At 34.9% G+C, this 22,320-nt stretch overlaps 1 long non-coding RNA gene across 1 annotated transcript in view; it reads left to right on the top strand.

The window, feature by feature from the left end:
* The window catches only part of LOC129058707 (uncharacterized), a 67,928-nt gene that overhangs the window by 24,401 nt on the left and 21,207 nt on the right, over nucleotides 1–22,320 (top strand). The window contains exons 5-6 of the long non-coding RNA XR_008524012.2: nucleotides 9,895–9,975; nucleotides 14,102–14,244. This is a non-coding gene — a long non-coding RNA (uncharacterized LOC129058707). The remainder of the gene's footprint in view (nucleotides 1–9,894; nucleotides 9,976–14,101; nucleotides 14,245–22,320) is intronic.

Here is a 22,320-nt window from a genome sequence, read left to right as displayed (position 1 = left end):
CATCGTTTAATTATTTCTTTTAAATTTTAATTTTATGATTTTTATAAGGATGAGGAGATGGAAATATAAATAGGAAATAGTTGGGAGAATAGTCTATACATGCCTCCACTAACATAAAAAATAAAATGATTTTGCCCTTTCTTAGTTCTTCAGAGATCTCCCTGGCCATCTCAATTAAGTTGGCCACTCTAAAATAAAACTACACTTTTAACCTTTAGAACTACATTCTAAGGTAGGACAGAAACAGTTTTTAGACAGAAATCCTGGGATGAAGGAGAGTTTCAAGTGACATTTTTCTTTTAAATAAATAAATATCAGCTAATGTCTTTTTCAATATGGCTGACTAGATACCGGGAATGATCTTCCCCAATGAGAAGAAATAAATATGTTAAGTAAAACATAAAAAGGCATTACTGAACTGGTATGGTAATAAGGAATCTGCAGAGACACATTTGTTGGGAAAGTAGGTAAGTGAATGAAAATGAGGAAAGTGATCTCCAAAATCTACTTTTTTTCCTGGAATCTTCTTCCATTTTCTGAGTTCAACTTCATTGCCCTGTACTCAGAGATCCACTTCACTTCTTGGGATCCACTCTGATGGCTTCATGGACAACAGATCATAAACTCTAGGACTCATCAAAGATGAAGTATAGTAAAAAGTCCCTACATTAAAATGTGGACCTCATCATTTAACTATTTAATATAAAACAGAAGGTGCTGAATAGATGAATATTATCCATAATAATTTGAAATTACAATCTGGTCCACCTAGGGATTTTTTTTTTTTCTGAATTAAGACTACCTATAGGATTTTAAAACCTCATTGAAAAAAATTATTAGAAAATGAATTTTTTATATTTACTTTGGACCTAAATAAGGAGGATGGAAGTATCTGCAGGTGAGCTGCTAAAGAAATGAAAGAACGAAAGCAACAAATAGACAAGTTTGAGTGGAGAGTTTGAAGGAGAGAGCTGGAGTGCAGCAAGTGAGTAGTAAAACCTGTGGAGCACACAAACCCAGAATGGCAGCACAGAGAGAAGAGCAAAGCACCTGCACTCTCCTCCACTATCTCCCTTGCCAGGATCAACCTGGAGCCTGAAAGCACTTTCCTTTGCAGGAAAAAAGTAGGCAGGAGGCCCCCAATATCCTCAATTACCACTGAAGGCACTTGCAGTTCTTGCTACAGGAGAATTATGCAGCCCTTAAAGTCCCTAAATGCAGTTTGGGGAACTGCCTGGAATTCACATGGTGGCATTGCTCCAGGGTAGGAGCTCATGCTGTGCACTCTCCACTCCTATGATGCAAGCTAATACAGCATGGCACCATCTTGAAACCGGAGCTGCTGCTGGAGCACACTCTGCTCTGTGGGCCAGTAGCCGCTGTCTCTGTCCATCTTTAAACTCCACCTTCATTTTACCTTACTCCCACAGGTGGCCACAATGCATGACACTAGCTGTTTAGAGCCTGAGCCCCAAAACAGCTGTGACTTGCATAGCTCCTAAGCACAATGCCATATGCCTATGTCCCTGGCCTGAGAAATAGCCTGACAGAACTTTCCCAGTGAGTTCACTCACAAGCTAGCTGAACCACAGCACACTCATGTTCCTGGAGGGAGAAATAACCTGGTAGAAATTCCCCCAGCAAGCCTGCCCAACATCCCCAGCAAGAGAAACAGCCTGGTGGACTTAAACCTAGCAGGCCCGTCCTTGAGCCACTGAACCACTCATTGTGTGTCCATGATCTCAACCAGCAAAACAGTGTGGTGAACTCAGTCCCAGTGAGCCAGTCCCTGAACCTGCTGACACCCTGTGTTTATGCTACTGATCTGAAAAAAAAAAACAAACAAAAAAAAACCAACAACCTCACTCTAGCCAAGTGAGTCCATGAACCTGCTGACTTACCATGTGCAGAAATGTGCTACCAACCTGAGAGTCAGCCCAACAAGCTTGTTCCTGACAAAGCAGCAGTACTACTGCCACAAACTCATGCAGCCTTGTCTGCTTAAACAATCTGAGACCTTGCTGATATGGATTACAGCTGAAGAAACTGCATAGAGACTACACTACTACATCCATCCAGAACCAAAGCCCAATCCGCTTCACCCAACCAACATCCTGGAACCCATCTACAGGAATGAGCCTTTTCCTGTGAAAGCTACTTCATAAAATTAGAAGAAGTGACTGTTCCACCAGATGCACAGATATCTATAAAGAGACACAAGAAACATGAAAAAGCAAAGAAACATGACACCTCCAAAGGAATGCAATAATTATCCAGTAACAAACCCCAAAGAAAAGAAAATGTATAAGATGCCTGAAAATAAATTCAAAATAATGATCTTAAGAAAATTCCATAAGATGTAACAGAAAACAAATATATAATTCAGTAAAGTCAGAAAAACAATTTATGCTGAATGAGAAATTCAATGAAAAGATAGATATTACAAAAACAAACCAAAACAGAAATCTTGGAACTGGAGAATTCAGCAAATTAAATAGAAATAAAATGGAAGGTTTTAACAACAGACTAGAATGAGCAGAATACAAAAATATATACATTTAAACCTGAAGGTATGTATTTTGAGATAACCCAGTCAGAGGGAAAAAAATAAATAATAATAAAAAAATTGAAAGAGGTTTATGGGACTTATGGGATGCCATTGCGCGCGCGCGCACACACACACACACACACACACACACACACACACACACACACACACACAAAATCATAACATTGTGGGAATCCCAAAGGGAGGAGAGATAGAAGATGAAGGCACAGAAAACCTATCTGTCAAAATAATAACAAAAAGTGTGGCCGAGCACGGTGGCTTATGCCTGTAATCCAAGCACTTTGGGAGGACAAGGTGGGCAGATCATGAGGTCAAGAGATTGAGACCATCCTGGCTAACATGGTGAAACCCCAGCTCTATTAAAAATACAAAAATTAGCTGAGCATGATGGTGCGTACCTGTAATCCAAGCTACTCCGGAGGCTGAGGCAGGAGAATCACTTGAATCAGGGAGTTGAAGGTTGCAGTGAGATTGCATCACTGCACTCCAGCCTGGTGACAGAGTGAGACTCTGTCTCAAAAATAAAATAAATAAATAAATAAAAATTTTAAAATGCCAAATCTTAAGAGACAGATGGGCATTCAGATTCAGGAAGCTCAAAGGTCCCCAAATAGATTCAATGCTAAAAAGTCCTCTGTTAGGCATGTTATAACCAAACTGTCAGGAAAGAATAGGGTGATAAATTCAAAGTGATAAGAGAAAAAGAAAAAAAAAAGAAAAAATAACAAAAATTCTATACCCAACAATACTATTCTTCAGAATTGAAGGAGGAATCAAATGTTTTCCAACTAAAAGCTAAGGAAATTCATCACCACTAGACTGGCCTTGGAAGAAATGCTTAAGGAAGGGCTACTACTGAAAGCAATCTAATAGTAATTACAATCATTAAAACACATGAAGATATAAAACTCACTTTTAGGGGTAAACTTGTAATCAAACTGTGAATACTTCAATACTGTAATGGTGCCAAGTAAAACTTTCAAATCTCTAGTGTAATAGTTAAAAGTAAAAATGGTAAAAAATAACTACAGCTATAATTGGTTGGTAAGGAACACACAATATATAAAGATGTCAATTAAATCAATATAATTTAAATTGTGAGGAAGGGTAAAACTTGAGAATAGTTTTGTTTGATTGAAGTTATTAGCTGAGTCTATTATAATCACAAAATTTTAATGTTATTCCCATAAAAACCACAATGAAAGAAGTTTCAACAAGTACCCAAAGACAAAAACAAATAAAACAAAGCTTAGCACCACAGAAAAGCATCACGCCACAAAGCTAAACAACAAGAGAGGAAGAAAGAAACAAAGGATCTACAAAACAACCAGAAATTCAATTAACAAAATGGCAGGAATAAGCCCTCACCTATCAATAATAACCTTGAATGTAAATAGACTAAACAAACAGAGTGGCTAAATGAATTTTTTAAAAAAGACTTAAATATTTGTTGCCTACAAGAGATTCACTTTACCTGTAAAGATGTACATAGACAGGAAATGAAGGGTTGAAGAAAGATATTCCATGAAAATGAAAACCAAAAGCAATCAAGAGTAGTTATACTTACACTAGATAAAATAAACTTTGTGCCAAAAACTGTAAAAAGTGACAAAAAGATCATTATATAATAATAAAAATCCAATTCACCATGAGGATATAACAATTATAAATGTATATGTCCCTAAGAAAGCATCCAAATACATACAGAAGGTATTGTTAAGTATAAAAGGAGAGATAGACTTTACAATAATAGTAGGGGACTTCAACACCTCAATTTTCAACAATGGATTATCCATAAAGAAAAGCAACAAAGAAATAGTGCATATACACTACACTCTAGAGCAAAAGGACTTACCAAACATTTACAGAATATCTTATCCAGCAACTGAAGAATACATATTCTTTTCAACTGCATATTGTACATTTTCTAGGACAAATTACTTATTGTGACAGAAAACAAATCTTCACGAATTAAAAAACCCAGAGATCATATCAAGTATATTTTCCGATCACAGTGGTATAAAACTAGAAATCAATAAGAAGAGGAACTTTGGAAACTTTTGAATACCTGAAAACTAGACAGCATGCTCCTAAATAGCTAATGGGTCAAGAAGAAATTAAGAGAAACTTAAATATTTGCTGAGAAATTAAAAAAAAATTTGAAACACAGCAGAACAAAACTTTGAATGCAGCAAAGAAGTTCTAAGAGAAAAGTTTTTAGCAATAAACACTGACATCAAGAAAGTAGAAAGATCTCTAATAAACAACCTAACACTGCGTGTCAAGGAACCAGAAAAACGAGATCAAACTGAAATCAAAAATAGTAGAATGAATATAAATATGAGCATAACAAAATAATAAAATGTAAAATATCAATAAAGTTTATTTTATAAAAGTAAACAAAATTGACAAATCTTAAGCTAGACTAGCTAAAAAGAGAGAGATAACTCAAAAAAGTAAAATAAAAAATGAAAAAGGAGACAATACAGCCAATACCACAGAAACACAAAGGATCATTAAAGACTATTATTAAAAATTATATGCCAAAAAATTGGATAATCTTGAAGAAATGGATAAATTCCTGGACATATCCAACCTACCAAAAATGACTTGTGAAGAAATAGAAAGCCTAAATCATCAAAAATGGGAAAGTTGAATAAGTACTAAATAAAGATAAAGAACAACTCCCATCAAAAGAAAAGCGTAGGACTTGATGGCTTCACCGATAAATTCTACCAAACACCTAACATTTATTCTAATGAAAACTCTCAACAAATTAGGTATAGAAGGTACGTACTTTAACACAGTACAGGCAACACAAAACAAGTACCACATCTAATGTCCTGAGGAAAAAGAAAAAAGTTAAAACCTTTTTTTTTTTTTTCCTAGGAAGTGAAACAATTTAAAGATGCCCCATTTTCTCACTTATATTCAACAGAGCTCTGGAAGTTCTGGCCAGAGAAATTAGGCAAGAGAAAAAAATAAAAGGCATCCAAATTGGAAAGGAAGAACTCAAATTGCTTCTATTTGCAGATGACGTGGTCTATATATAGAAGGAAAAAAATCACCAAAACTCTGTTAAAAATGACATATAAATCCAATAAAGATGCAGAATACGAAATCAGCATAGAAAAATCACAGTGGTTTTATATGGTAATAGTAAAATATCTGAAAAGGAAATCAAGTAAACAATCTCATTTACAATACCTACAAAAATATATAAAATGCTCAAAAATAAATTTAACCAAGGAGGTGAAACATCTCTACACTAAAACAATAAATCACTGATGAAATACATTGAAGAGGAAACAATAAATGAAAATATATCCCATGTTCATGGATTAGAAGCTTTAATATTCTACAAATGTTCATAGTACCTGAATTAGTCTAAAGATTCAATGGATTCTCTATTAAAATACCAATGACATTTTCCCCAGAAATATAACAAATATTCTAAAATTTATATAGAATAACAAAATACCCAAATAGTCAAAGACATTTTGAAAAATAAAAAAAAAAAAAACAAACTGGGGACATCACATTGCCTGACTTCAGAACATACTACAAATCTGTAATAACCAAAAACAACCTTGTATTGGCATAAAAGCAGACACTAATGGAACACAATAGAGAGCCCAGAAATAAGTCTACACAACAGCAGCCAACTGATTTCAAAAAAGGTTCTAAGAACACACACTGGGGAAAGAATAGTCTCTTTAATAAATGGTCCTGGGTTAACTGGATATCCACAAGTGGAAAAATGAAACTGTACCCCTATCTTTTACCAGAGACAAAAATCAATTCAAAATGCATTAAAAGCTTAAATGTAAAACCCAAAACTATGAACCTGCTCAAAGAAAACATAAGGAAAATGCTTTATAACATTGGACTGGCCAAGATCTTTTGGATAAGACCTCAAAAATATAGGCAACAAAAGCAGTAACAAACAAATGAGATTACATCGAACTGAAAAACTTCTGCACAAAGAAGAAAACAATCAACAGAGTGAAGAGATGATCTACAGAATAGATGAAACATTTATATGCTATATACATTTGAAAAAGTTTTAATATCTGTAATATACAAGGAGCTCAAACAAATCAACAACAAAAAGTAATCTGCTTAAAACACAGACCAAAGACCTTTATGGAAAAGTGCTCAAGATCACTAATTATAACAGTAATACAAATCAAAACCACAATGAGATATCACCTGACTCCACTTAGAATAGCTATTATCAAAAAGACAAAAGGTAACAAGTCTTGGTGAAGATGTAGAGGAAAGGAGATCATTACCACTGTTGGTGGGACTGTGAGTTAGTACAGCCATGATGAAAAACAGTATAAAGTTTTCACAAAAAATTAAAAATAGAACTGCCATATGATTTAACAATTCCACTGCTGAGTATGTATCTGAAGGAAATGAAATGAGTATGTCAAAGAGATATTTTCACTCCCATGTTTATTGCAGCACAATTCACAGGGAAAGTTATGGAATCAATCTACATATTCAACAATGGTTAAATGGATAAAGAAAATGTGATGTATATACACACAATGGAATTCTATTTAGCCATGAAGAAGAGTTTAATCCTGTCATTTGCAACAACATCGATGAATCTTGAGGATGTTAAGTGAGATAAGCCAGACACAGAAACACAAGCAGAGTATGTTCTCATTCTTATGTGAAATCTAAAAAAATTTGTCTCATGGAAGTAGTGAATAAAGCAGTGGTTATCAGAGACTCGGGAAAGTAGGAGGGAGAGGAAGATGAAAAGAGGATGGTCAATGGATACAAAGTTATGATCAGAAAGGAAAAATAATTTCTAGTGTCCTATGGCACAGTAGTGTGACTACAACCAAAAATTAGGTATCATGTATAAAAAATAGCTTAAAAAGAGGGTTTTTTGTGTTCTAATCACAAAGAAATTATAACTCTTTAAGATGATGGATATGCTAATTATCCTAATTTGATCATTGCAAAATATGTACATATATTAAAGCATTACATTGTGCCTCATAAATATGTACAATTATTATGTGTTCATTAAAAACACTTTCTTCAGTATTAAGAATTTATAACTTAAAAAGGTTAGGTGGCAGATTATATATAGTGCAATAGAAAAATAGTGATGTGGAAGAAATATCTAAAGAAATTATTCTGACTAAAGTTTAAATAACCAAAAAATAGAAAATATGAAAAAAAGCTAAGATACTTGGAAACAAAAAATACCAAACTTTCTAGCAAGAGAAAACAAAATGAAAAAAAAATGAGAGTTCAGGACTTGAAGAGACCATGGCTATTGATTTTCAAGTATTAGTAAAAGCCATTGATCTTCAAACCTTGGAAACTCACTGGGCTCCAAGCAGAGTAAACATCAAAGTGGAGTAGTTACATAATTCACACCTAGATGCATGGTACTGAAACCTAAAAATTAAAACAAAAGAATTAAAGGAAGAAAAAGTGATTGTATGTGTATAATGGGGGTGGGTGGAGAAGATAAAAAGAGAGAATCTCCGAAGTAAAGCAATTTGATTGACAATGAACTTCTTAACAGTAAAAATAGAAGCCCTGAGACCTTAGGATAATATCATTTATGTTGTCAGAAAATATAAACTTTAGTTCTGCATCCAGAAGCATTGCATATTATAAAGGAAGGTAAAGTAAAGATAGTTTTTAGTCAAAAAAATAAACCCAGAGAGTTTACCTGTAATATATTCTATTTAAAGATTTGAAAGTCTTTAGGGAAATTATCCCAAATTGAAGATCAGAGGTGAAAGAAGGTAGAGTTTGAAAATATTTTTTAAAATGGTTAACTGAAACAAATATTGACTGTGAAATGTAATAATGTTCAATTTACATATCTAATATTTCTGTGCTAATATGCCAGGCCAGGAATGTTTTTGAATATGTGTTAATCATTAGTAAAGTTAAATCATTTCATCAGTCTTTTGAGGAATATACTATCATTATCTGTGAAAACACAGAGAAGTTGGTGAAGGCAAAAAGTCCCACTGCAATTATGCAGCAGGGCCAAGGTTTAAACACAGTCTAACTGTGGCATCTGCACTTTTGTGCACTATTCTTGAGGTTTTTCTAATTTGTGGAGAAAAGAAAGAGGTAATAATAAAACTATTGATGATCACAACTGAGATAATACCCTCATATTTAGATCTATGCAGCTCCATCGGAATTGTTTAATGAAACAAAGACATTACTGTTTAATTTATATAATCTCTGTAAATTAAAAATCATTCTACTGTATCCATAGCACGATCCATAATGTAACTTATTGTCGAACATCATCTGCGGTGGTTCTTCAATCTCTTTAGATGCTTACTCAAGGTGAAGAATAATATGGCAAGATTATTTAAAATGAAAGAAATATTTTTGTTTTATTCCATGTAAAACCAAGCTAGGACTTGAAGGGAATACCTCAACAGATTATATGACCAGTTACAAAAGCTATTTACTGAGCTTCCAATTATATACAGATATTATCCTATATCCCTTCCCATTAAATTAAAACATATTATCTTCTTTCCTCTTTCACAAACAATGATATAAGTTTATTGATTTGTCCAAGAAAGAATATGGTTTGCTAAGGGGTGGGTACGATTTTGATCCCAGCTCCCTAGAAACCAAGATCAAACAACTCTGTGTGTTTGTTCTTATATCAGGACAGTCAAAAATAATTGGGTTGATTTTTAGCTCATTTTCAAAAGAAATTTTAAGACAAGAAAATAAACTGGGTATCCATTAATCTCATAAAAATAGAAACACTATATCCAAAACTAATGATTCTTTTTTGTTTCACTTCCTGTGAAGAAAGTTTCTTAATTGCTACTGTTTAGCTGAAGAGTATCTTCTGATACTTTTTCACCTTTGTTAAAGTCAAACTGATTTTCTTGGATACGCTGAAGTTTTAAACAAGCAAATAACCAGTCTACAAGACCCATATTTTTTCTCTGTCACCTTTCACCAAGTTCTTACTTAACAGTATTTAAATGAATGAAAGATGTTAATAGTACATCAATCAGTTAATTCTCTCTAATGTTTATTACTTTAAAGACAGGGATCTCTAATCTGCTTCCCTCTCACTCGCATTTTTGGTTCAATGTGTTTTTATTTGGCAATTATTGATTATTTTGTTGAAACCTGGCAGTTTGATAATGACCTACAGGGTTCATAGACCTTCTCATATTAGGAGTAGTCCACATTTACCCTGCATAGTCTACTGTTTCTTTGCTAATTGCATGAACTTTAGGTTTTGTAAAATCTGCCAGTTGCCTTGAACAAAGAGCTTAATGTGAGATTTGTTTCAGACAAAAAAGATGGAATTTGGAGGACAAGACAAGAGATACTAAGAAGAGTAAACCCAATAAACAGACTGCAGCACAGAAAGGGTAAGTGATACTCCATCACACCTGAGATGATCAAAGACATCCCAGTACCAGGTTTGAAAGACAGGAGAAAATCGTCACATAGGAGAGACGATGTAGCCATGCTATACTAGAGGAAGAAAGATTCAAGGAGGAGGAATACAGTCAAAAAATTATCTTCCTAAATCCCAGATATGGCTACTTTGAACTCTATGTTATAGGAGAAGCCACAGTAAAGTCTTTGAACTCCAGTTTGCTAAGTTCTTATTTTGGAACCTCTTCATATTACTCAGGTTGTTTCTCTCCTCCTTGGAGGCTTTCTCCAGGAAGAAATGTTTCTATGGGCTAATGACATGTAGTTGTAAAATCTAAAGGTTAAAGTGGAAAATAATAATATTTCTTTGAACACTGAGGGTATTCTTGGACACATATCAGAGTAAATGTACAGCAATGTATCAAGCTATGAAATCAAGTATAAATATGCAGAAATGCTAACCTTTTTGAATGTATGTTTGTGGTATGTTTAATTTACAGAGATAATATAATATTATTATATTATCAATAACCTCACCAGGTTTAATAAACCTTCAGATACAACGTTCTGAGCATGCTTAGTCTCAGAAAGGCTGACTACTAAGTTATCTCAATATACCTATAGTCTACAATATTATTTAATATCTATGCACATTGTTTCAAAAATATAAATACTACAGCATAAAAACTTGAAAAATTAAATCAGAATTTGAGGTAACTTGGAATTTATCAACAGTTTACTTAAAGCATCTGATATTTGAGAAACTAGGGAAAAGGACTCACTGCTTTTTAATTTTCTTAGATCCAAATTCTAGCATTATATCAAATTGGATCATCACAAAGCAAAGTAAATGGATTGTGTTATCTCTGCCCCCTACAGATACACCTTCACTGAATTATGAATTAATGTTATGCCCTCATTTTGGATAACTTGGCCAAAGCTGCCTAAGCCTGATTAGATTGTGCTTCCCCATGGGTATTAAAATAGCAGGTGGGGCATGATGCTTGCTTTTCTGTAGGGAAAGTTGTGAAGCTGGACGCTGAATGGCTGTTTCTGCATAGTCAGTGATGCAACACAAATCTGATCAGGATTCTGTAACCAATATTTTGACTTTGACTTTCTGTGTATATATGTGTATGTATATGTGTGTGTTTGAAAACATATAGCGAACAATATTACCTATTACTTTACCCTGTGATATTCAGTTATTTATACTAATACTCTGGTAACAATAATGAAATATTATTATGGTTTACTAGTGTTCACTTAATTCTTTTTAAGTAGGCCTATAATCTCAATAATAATGATGATTCTTAAGGCTATGTGATATAAAATCCATTTTAGATTGCCAGTGGCTAAATGAAAAAATTAAAATGCAGAATTATTCATGACTAGTATTTACTTCTGAGGAAAAGAGGTAAGAAATAAATGTGAATATTTTCAGAGATAGCATAAATAAACTTGAAGAATTTCAGTGGAACTATTTATTCAGAAAACATTTTAAGAGAAAAGAGAAATAGTGTAAAAAGATTAGATATTACTCTCATACCAGCAAGAAATAAATAGATAGCACACAGTAAAATCAAAGTCACAATGTTGATAACCTTTAACAATTTCTGATGATATGGGATTGGAATATATCAACATAGAAATATAGAACCTGACAAAATTAGAAGTACTGTTGTTGTATGCAGTCCTTGCTGAATTTTATTGAAAAGATACATGGCAGTGGCATTTCTTCAGGGTTCTCTGTTAGACTATCATTTACAAACACACAGTGTGTCTCAGAATTTGGCATCTAAAAAAGTCATCTGGAGAACCTTTTTAAAAAGTCACATACCTACTCTCCACACTCTTTCTCCCTAACTCCACTCTCCCACAAGAAATGGAGAAATATATTTAGTACCTCTGCAGTAGAAGCCTAGTCACTTGACTTTTGATAATTTTAGATAATTTTGTTGTGGGTGACTTATGGACTATGATTTTAGATAATTTTGTTGTAGGTGGCCTATGGACTATGATTTGAGAAATGCTAATTTTTATTTTACATTAATCAGGAAACTAATTGTAGTTTAAAATTTCAAATCATAGTAAAAGAAAATACGAATGCTATGTTATGGGTAAAGGGATTTAAAAATAATGTTTTACGATGGTTTCTGAGGAAGCATAATGCAGTGGCTCAGGGAGTAGGCATTAGAGTTAGAGAACTGCATGTGGGCCTTGTTTCTAGCACATTCTGGTCACATGATCCTGAATGCATCATTTAAATTCCTTGAGCCCTAGTTTCCACTCTGTAAAATGGAGATAATAACATTCAAAGCACAATATTGTTATGAGAATTAAAGAATACAGAAAATGGAAGACACTCAGCATAGTCCTTGGCACATTGTAGTATTTTTTTCTATATTTTCACCATAATTATTCTACTTGGCATTTGCTGTAACTTATAAATCACTTCAAATATTTTAAGTAGGTTATAAGTTACTTACAGAACCATACAATTTTTCTTGATAATTATTAAATGAGAATACAGGTAAATTTAATTTTAAAGTTTAACAAAATCTGTGATGCAGATTGAAATCATTCAAAATGTAAAATAATGCAGAAAATGTTTTATGCTATATCACAAAATCATAAATTTATGTAATAAGATCACCAAAATTAAAATAACTATAATATAATTGGGCTTTAAAAATATTCCTGCTAGCATGAGTTTCGAAGTAGTTTAATTGTCTTTGAAGAAAACAAAATGAAATGCAAGACTTAGTCCTTGTGGAAATAAGCTGCTAAAAGGAAAAATAATTATTGTGCATGGGCCAGGATAAGTATGATCAGAAAGTTTTACATATCTATATAAATTAGTATCTAATATCAATATACTGACCACTTTAAAAGACAACAAAAGGGATACACAAAATGATTTGTTACATTTGAACTTGTTAATATTTCAGCCCACATTGACAGGACTCCACCAATAAATTCATGAATATTGGATTAGATTCCAAACCTTTTGCAACACAAAGTGACTTCTTCATGTTTACACTAAGACCTTTGTTAATTTGGCAGTAAATGTGACATTTCCTCAGAATCCTGATAATTTTTTGGCCCTTTCTTAATGTGCTCATGGGCATTAGCACATTAGCAGATATTCAAAAGTATTGCATGGAATGATGATTTCACTGAGGGCAAATATCAAAATTCTGCTACTGCTTTTAGCATCAATTTAGCATTAGTTTACTTTCTAGTTCACAAGTGTAGTTTGGTTTCAACCTCTGGTCTCTTCAACAATGATGCTATGAAGAAGAGGGAGATGATCTTACTCTCCTAGTTAACTTGAAGAAGCCTAAGAAGATGCCACATTTACTGGGATGTGCCATCATTAGCACATAGTAACTTTGTGAATATTAGAAAAAGATGAACCTTCCTCCAAACAGATAGCACCCCATATGCCAGAACTTAAGATTTGGCAAGTGGGATTCAGGCTAGAATTCATTCTCATCTTTTCCCCTTAGTGGAGTGCTCTTGCACAGACTCTGGCCTATATAACCATCTAAACCTGGCCAGCCTGGGGTCCCCAGTGGAAGTCACTGGCCTGATGGCCTGATTCCCCAGCTGCTGGGTGATCTCAATGGGTCTTGGCACTGCTATTTCCTCAGGGTTTAGGATACCCCAGGTGCATGCTGGGCAGAGCAAGGACCCTGTTGGATCAGAATTTCCATAATCTTCCCATTGCATTAGCTGCCAGTGCCCACAGCTGCTTTGGTCCACAGCTTGCGTTCTGAGGTCCCTGGCACACGTCTTTGTTGGGGAGATCAAAACATAGATTCATGCCAACTGGAGGGCCATTTTTTCAAGCATAAAAAATTCCCAAAGCTCATTAATATAGGCAGCTTTTAGGCAGGCAAAAGCATAAGATTTATAGGTTCAATTACTTTTCAACTATAACCTTTATCAGTTTTAATCACTTAACTTTTTATGTTTATATATTTTGTGTTTTTTTTTTTTTTTGGCTGATAGATACAGCAAAAAATACTAGGTTAAGGAGTATTTTAATAAATTATAGAAAAATGTTTCAATTTTAAGATAAAACTAAATGAAGTTTTGTCATCTGGTCAGGTCCAGGACCAGGGAGGTGGTTTGTTCAGGAAAGAGTTAACTCAACAGGTCTGGGATATTCAAATCCCACACATTTCGAAAAAAAGTTCTCTCCTCATTGGCTCCTGGGAGAAAATCTCTACGTCTTTGAACTATTCTTCCAGGTAAGACTGTATTCATATGTCTAAGTTCCTTTGGCCATGGCAGATAACTTATGCTAACAATGAAACTTGAGAGAGTATTTGGGTCATAATGCATCAGTTTGACTTCTGGAGGGGTTGGAGAAAGAATAAAGTCAACCATGTGATTGCTCCATGCCTATGTGAGCAGTTTGCAAAAAAAAAAAAAAAAAAAAAAAAAAAAAACCAAAAAAACCCTGGAGAATAAAGCTCAAGTGAGCTTCTCTGTTAGGAAATATTCCATATGTATTGACACAAATCATTGCTAAAAGAATTAAATGCTGTTCACACAACTTTACCAGAAGAAGACAACTGAAGCTTGGGCCTAGTATCTCCTGGACTCTGCCCTATACACCTTTTAACTTTGCTGATTTCAATGTGTACTGTTTTGTTGTAATAAATCATAATCGAGAATCTAAAAACTTTTCTGAGTTCTATAAGTCCTTCTAACACAACTTAATGACTCCTGACACAGTAATAAGAGCCACACAGGGTGGTCTTGGGAACACCTGACAGAGTAGTGAGAAATTTTCTATTTTACTTGTATTTGAAAAAATGCAAATGAAAACAGATAAAATGCCATGTTATTGTGGTAAAACAATAGAAATATTAATTGTAGTCAGTGTTAGGAAGTATATTGAGGATGGGATTAAGATGGCAGACAGGAGGCAGGACTAGCTTGCAGCTCCCACTTGGACAGAGCAGTGTGTGGAGACTCGTATCATAAACTTTTGCTCCAAGAACTACCACAGGAAGTTAAGAGGAAAGCCGAGGGAATTCACAGACCCTCTGAAGGAACTGGATCACCACTACAAGCTCCCTGAGAGGCCATAATACTATGAGTCTGCTTGCTTTCTCAATGGGGAGACTAACCGTCTGGGGCAAGTTCTCAGCCCTGGTCACCGGCTGCCTGGAAATAGCCTCATTGCTGTTTGCGGGGCATGGTGAGAGTGAGACTGGCCTTTAGGACTGTGAGGTGAGTGGGAGCAGGGTGAAGCCTGTGACTGCCAGCTTTCCCTCAGTTCCCTAGTGACTTGTATGACTCAGCAGAGGCAGCCATAATCCCCCTGGCAATATAATTCCACTGGACTGGGAACCACACCCCATCCACCAAAGCAGCCACAGCAAGCCCTGACCAAGGAGAGGCTGAGCTCCGACACACCTATCCTTGCCCCCACCTGATGGTCTTTCTCTACCAGCCATGGTAGCAGAAGAGAAAGGTCATAATCTCTTTGGAGCTCTGTGGCCCTGCCTACTGCCTGAGAAAATTGAACAGTTAACCAGGTGTCCTTAGGGCAAGTTTGCATCCTCCCTATAGGACCACAGCTGATGCGCTCTTGAAAGTGCCACCCCCTGGCTGGAGGCCAATGAACACAAAACCAACACACTAAACAAAAACACAACTCCACAGACTCTGCTTCACTCCCTGCTACCTCACAGACTTCACTTCACTCCCTGCTACTACCACCAGAGCAATGCTGGTATCTGTGGCTGCAAGATCTGAAGATGGATTACATCACAGGACTCTTTGCAGACACTCCCCAGTACCAACCCAGGGCCCAGTAGCTCTCTTAGGTGGCTAGACATAGAAGAGCAAAAACAATCAATACAGTTTGGCACTCAGAAAGCCCCATTCCTAGGGGAGGAGGAAGAACACCACATCAAGGGATCACCCCACGAGACAAAAGAATCTGAATAGCAGCCCTTGAATTCCAGATCTTCCCTCTGACATATTCTATCCAAATGAGAGGAAACCAGAAAGACAATTCTTGTAATATGACAAAACAAGGTTCTTTAATATCCCCAAAAGATCATACTAGCTCACCAGAAGTGGATCCAAACTAAGATGAAATCTCCAAATTCCCAGAAAAAGAATTGAGAAGTCAATTATTAAGCTAACCAGAAGGCACCAGAGAAAGGTGAAGTTTAACTTAAATAAATCAAAAACATGATACAGGATATGAAAGGAAAATTTTCAGTGAAATAGCATAAATAAAAAACAACCACACCTTCTTGAAATGAAGGACACACTCAAAGAAATGTAAAATGTATTGGAAAGTCTCAGCAAACAAGCAGAAGAAAGAACTTCAGAGCTCAAAGGCAAGGCCTTCAAATTAATCCAATCCATCAAAGACAAAATATAATTTTAAAAAATGAACAAAGACTCCAAGAGGTTTTGGACTATGTTAAATGTCCAAGCCTAAGAAGAATTGGTATTCCCAAGGAAAAAGAGAAATCTAAAAGTTTGAAAAACATATTTGTGGGAATAATTGGGGAAAACTTTCCCAGCCTTGCCAGAGATCTACACATCCAAATACAGGAAGCTCAAAGAACACCTGGAGAATTCATTGCAAAAAGACCATCACCTAGACAAATAGTCATCAGGTTATCTAAAGTCATGACAAAGGAAAGAATCTTAAGAATTGTGAGGTAAAAGCATCAGGTAACCTATGTAGGAAAACCTGTAAGACAACTGAAGCTTGGGACTCTGCCCTATACACCTTTTAACTTTGCTGATTTCAATCTGTATTCTTTTGTTGTAATAAACCATAATCGAGAGTCTAAAAACTTTTCTGAGTTCCACGAGTCCTTCTAACACATCTGAATGCCTCCTGACACAGTAATAAGAACCACACAGGGTGGTCTTGGGAACACCTAACAGAGTAGTGAGAAATTTTCTATTTTACTTGTATTTGAAAAAAATGCAAATGAAAACAGATAAAATGCCATGTTATTGTGGTAAAACAATAGAAATATTAATTGCAGCTAGTGTTAGGAAGTATATTGAGGATGGTATTAAGAGGGCAGACAGGAGGCAGGACTAGCTTGCAGCTCCCACTTGGACAGAGCAGTGTGTGGAGACTCCTATCATAAACCTTTGCTCCAGGAACTACCACAGGAATTCTGTAGATTTCTTAGCAGAAATCCTACAACCTAGAAGGGATTAGCATCCTATTTTTGGCCCCCTTAAACAAAACAATTATCAACCAAGAATTTTGTATCCAGTGAAACTGAGCTTCACAAATGAAGAAAAGATAGTCTTTTCCAGACAAACAAATGCTGAGATAATTTGCCACTACCAATCCAGCACTATAAGAACTGCTAAAGGAGCTCTAAATCTTGAAACAAATCCTAGAATTACACCAAAATAGAGCCTCCTTAAAGCATAAATCTCACAAGACCTATATAAAAATAACAAAATTAAAAACAACAACAATAACAACAACGAGGTATTCAGGCAATAAAAAAGCATGATGAATGTAATAGTATCTCACATCTCAATACTAACATTGAGTGTAAATTGCCTAAATGCTCCACTTAAAAGATACAGAATGTCAGAATGAATAAAAATTCACCAAACAGTTTCTCTTGTCTTCAGGAGACTCACCTAACACATAAAGACTCACATAAACTTAAGGTAAAGGGGTGAAAAAAGATTTTCCACGCAAATGGACTTCAAAAGTGAGCAGGGCTAGCTATTCTTATATCAGACAAAACAAACTTCAAAGCAACAGCAGTTAAAAAAGACAAAGAGGGACATTATATAATGATAAAAGGAACAGTCCCAATAGGAAAATATCACAATTCTAGATATATATGCACTGAACACTGGAACTCCCAAAGTTATAAAACAATTACCACTAGACCTAAGAATTGAGATAGAGAATAGAATAATAGTGGGAGATTTTAATACTCCACTGACAGCACTAGAGAGGTTATCAAGACAGAAAGTCAACAAGGAAACAATGGAGTTAAACCTAACTCTACAACAAATGGGCTTAACAGATATTTACAGAACACTCTACCCAACAACTGCAGAATATACATTTTATTATCAGCACATGGAACATTTTCCAAGACAGACCATATCATAGGCAAAAAAAAAGACTCAGTAAATTTAAGAAAATCAAAATTATATCAAGTACTCTCTCAGACGACAGTGTAATAAAATTGGAAATCAACTTCAACAGGAACTCTTAAAACCAGGCAAATAAATAAAACATAAATAACGTGCTCCTGAATGATTACTGGGTCAACAATGAAATTAAGTTGGAATACAAAAAATTCTTTAATCTGAATGATAATAGTGACACAACCTATCAAAACCTCTGGAATACAGCAATAGTGGTACTAAGAGGAAAGTTCATATCTTTAACTGCCTACATCAAAAAGTTTGAAAGATCACAAATAGATAATCTAATGTCACATATAAATAAATAGGTAAACACCTCACAGAAATGGAGAAACAAGAACAATCCAAACCTAAACCCAACAGACAAAAGGAAAGAATGAAGATCAGAGCAGAACTAAATAAAATTGAAAGAAAAAAATACAAAAGGTAAATAAAACAAAAAGCTGATTATTTAAAAGGATAAATAAAATTGATAGACCATTAGCAAGAACAGCCAATAAAAGAAGAGAGAAGATTCAAATAAGATCAATTAGAAACAAAACAGGAGATACTACAACTGATACCACAGAAATATCCTAGAGAAGATGGATAAATTCCTAGAAATATGCAACCCTCCTAGATTAAACCAGGATGATGTAGAATCTCTGAACAGACCAATAACAAGAAGCAAGATTGACATGGTAATAAAAAAATTGCCAACAAAAAGTCCAGGAACAGATGGACTCACAGCTAAATTATATCAGACATTCAGAGAATTATTGGTACTAATACTATTGACACTATTCCAAAAGACAGAGAAAGAGGGAATTGTCCCTACATCATTCTATGAAGCCAGTATCATCCTAGTACCAAAACCAGGGAAGGGTATAACGAAATAGAAAGCTACAGACCAATATCCTTCATGAATATAGATGCAAAAATCCTCAACAAAATGCTAGCAAACCAAATCCAATAGCATATCAAAAAGATAATATGCCGTGATCAAGTTTGTTTCATACCAGGGATGCAGAGATGGCTTACCGTCAATAAATGTTATACATCACATAAACAGAATTAAAAGCAAAAATCACATCATCATCTCAATAGATACAGAAAGAGCATGTGACAAAATTCAGCATCCTTTTATGTTAAAACCCTCAGCAAAATTGGCATAGAAGGGACCTAACTTAAAGCAATAAAAGTTATCTATGACAAACCCACGGCCAACATACTGAACAGGGAAAAGTTGAAAGCATTTGCTCTGAGAACTGGAAAAAGACAAGGATGCCCACTTTCACCACTTCTATTCATCGTAGTACTGGAAGACATTGCCAGAGCAATTAGACAAAAGAAATAAATGAAGGGCACCCAAACTGGTAAAGAGGAAGTCAAATGATTGCTGTTTGCTGATGATATAATCGTATACCTAGAAAACCTTAACAACTCATCCTCAAAGCTCCTAAAACTGGATAAATTCAGCAAGGTTTCAGGATACAAAGTTAATTTACACAAATCAGTAGCTCTGTTATACACCAACAATGATCAAGCTGAGAATCATATCAACAAATCAACTGCTTTCACAATAGCCACACATAAAAATAAAATACTTAGAAATATACCTAACCAAGGATGTGAAATAACTCTATAAGAAAAACTACAAAACAATGCTGAAAGAAATCATAGATGGGACAAACAAATGGAAACATGTTCCCATACTCATGGATGGATAGAATCCATATTGTGAAAATGATCATACTGCCAAAAGCAATCTACAAATCCAATGCAATCCCCATCAAAATACCACCATCATTCTTCACAGAACTAGAAAAAGCAATCCTAACATTAATATGGAATAAAAAAAAAGCCTGCATAGTCAAAGCAAGACTAAACAAAAAGAACAAATCTGGAGGCATCACATTATCTGACTTCAAACTATACTATAAGGCCATAGTCACCAAAAGAGCATGGTACTGGTATAAAAATATGCATATAGACCAATAGTAAATAATAGAAATAAAGCCAAATACTTACACCCAACTGATCTTTGACCAAACAAACCAAAACATAAAGTGGGGAAAGGACACCCTATTCAACAAATGATCCTGGGATAATTGGTAAGCCACATGTAGAACAATGAAACTGAATCCTCATCTCTCACCTTATACAAAAATCAACTCAAGCTGAATCAAGGACTTAAACCTAAATGTGAAATCATAAAGATTCTAGAAGATAACATCAGAAAAACCCTTCTAGACATTGGCTTAGGTAAAGACTTCATGACCAAGAACCCAAAAGCAAATGAAACAAATACAAAGATAAATAGATGTGACTAAAAAGCTCCTGCACAGCAAAAGAAATAACAGCAGGGGTAACAGACAACCGACAAAGTGTGAGAAAAATCTTCACAATCTACACATTCAACAAAGGACTAATATCCAGAATCTACAATGAACTCAAACAAATCAGCAAGAAAAAATAAATGATCCCATCAAAAAGTGGGCTAAAGACATGAATGAACAATTTCAAAAAGAAGATATACAAACGGCCAACAAGCATACGGAAAAATGCTCAACATCACTCGTTATCAGGGCAATGCAAATCAAAACCACAATGTGATGCCACCTCACTCCTGAAAGAATTGCCGTAATAAAATAAATAATAAAAAATAGATGTTATCATGGATGTGGTGAAAAGGGAACACTTTTACGCTGTTTGTGGGAATGTAAACTAGTAAAACCACTATGGAAATCAGTGTGGAGATTCCGTAAATAACTAAAAGAACTAAAAGTAGATCTACCATTTGATCCAGCAATCCCATTACTAGGTATCTAACCAGAAAAATGGAACTCATTATGCAAAAGAGACACTTGCACATGCATGTTTATAGCAGCACAATTTGCAACTGCAAAATATGGAACCAACCCAAATGCCCATCAATCGATGAGTGGATAAAGAAAACGTGGTATGTATATATGTGTATGTGTGTGTGTGTGTGTATATAGTATAGATTATATATCAAAAAGATAATACACCATGATCAAGTTTGTTTAATACCAGGGATGCAGGGATGGCATATATATAATCTATATATATAATGGAATACTAGTTAGTCATAAAAAGAACTTGGATTAAATTGGAGACTGTTATTCTAAGTGAAATAACTCAGAAATGGAAAACCAAACATCTTTTGTTCTTACTTATATGTGTGAGCTAAGCTATGAGGATACAAAGGCGTAAGATAATACATTGGACTTTCAGAACTTGGAGGAAAAGGTGGAGGGTGGTGAGGAATCAAAGACTACACCTAGGGTACAATGCACAATGCTCGAGTGATGGCTGCACCAAAATCTGAGAAATTACCACTAAAGAACTCGTTCATGTAACCTAACACCATCTGTTCCCCAAAAACCTATTGAAGTACAAAAATAAAAAATTGAAATAAAAAAATGAAATACTTGATGGATGGTAAACAAAAAGGAAGTAGATTGATAAATATACATTCTGATAAGTCTGGGTGGGAATCTAAATTTATATAGTTTCCCTTTAAAATGTTTTTTTAAAACTTGAAATTTTCATATTATTTATCTGATGATTACTGTATACAGATAAATATTTGTTTCAATTTTTTTATTGAAACAATTTTATATGAAAAATATTTTATTATTATTATTTTTATCATTTATTATTATTTTTAGGTTTTATTTTAGGTTCAAGGATACATGTCCAGGTTTGTTACATAGGTAAATTATGTATCACAGAGGCATGGCGTACAGATTATTACATCACCCTGGTAATAAGCATAGTAACTGATAGGTAGTATTTTGATGCTCTCCCTCCCACTACCCTACACCCTCAATGTTTAGATCCCACTTACAAGGATCGAAATATTTGACCATGTGTAATCAATGTTTAGATCCCACTCATAAGAGAGAACATGAGGTATTTGGTTTTCTGTTTCTACATCAGTTTGCTTAGAAAAATGACCTAGAGCTGGCTGGGCACGGTGGCTCATGTTTGTAACCCCAGCACTTTGGGAGGCCGAGGCGGGTGGATCACGAGGTCAGGAGATCGAGATCATCCTGGCTAACACGGTGAAACCCTGTCTCTACTAAAAATACAAAAAAAATTAGCCGGGCGTGGTGGTGGGCGCCTGTAATCCCAGCTACTCG

The sequence above is a fragment of the Pongo abelii genome, chromosome 2 (genome assembly GCF_028885655.2).
Source record: "Pongo abelii isolate AG06213 chromosome 2, NHGRI_mPonAbe1-v2.0_pri, whole genome shotgun sequence".
Lineage (NCBI taxonomy): Eukaryota > Metazoa > Chordata > Mammalia > Primates > Hominidae > Pongo > Pongo abelii.
The sequence above is the reverse complement of the archived record's forward strand: the minus strand, read 5'-3'. Positions and strand labels throughout refer to the sequence as shown.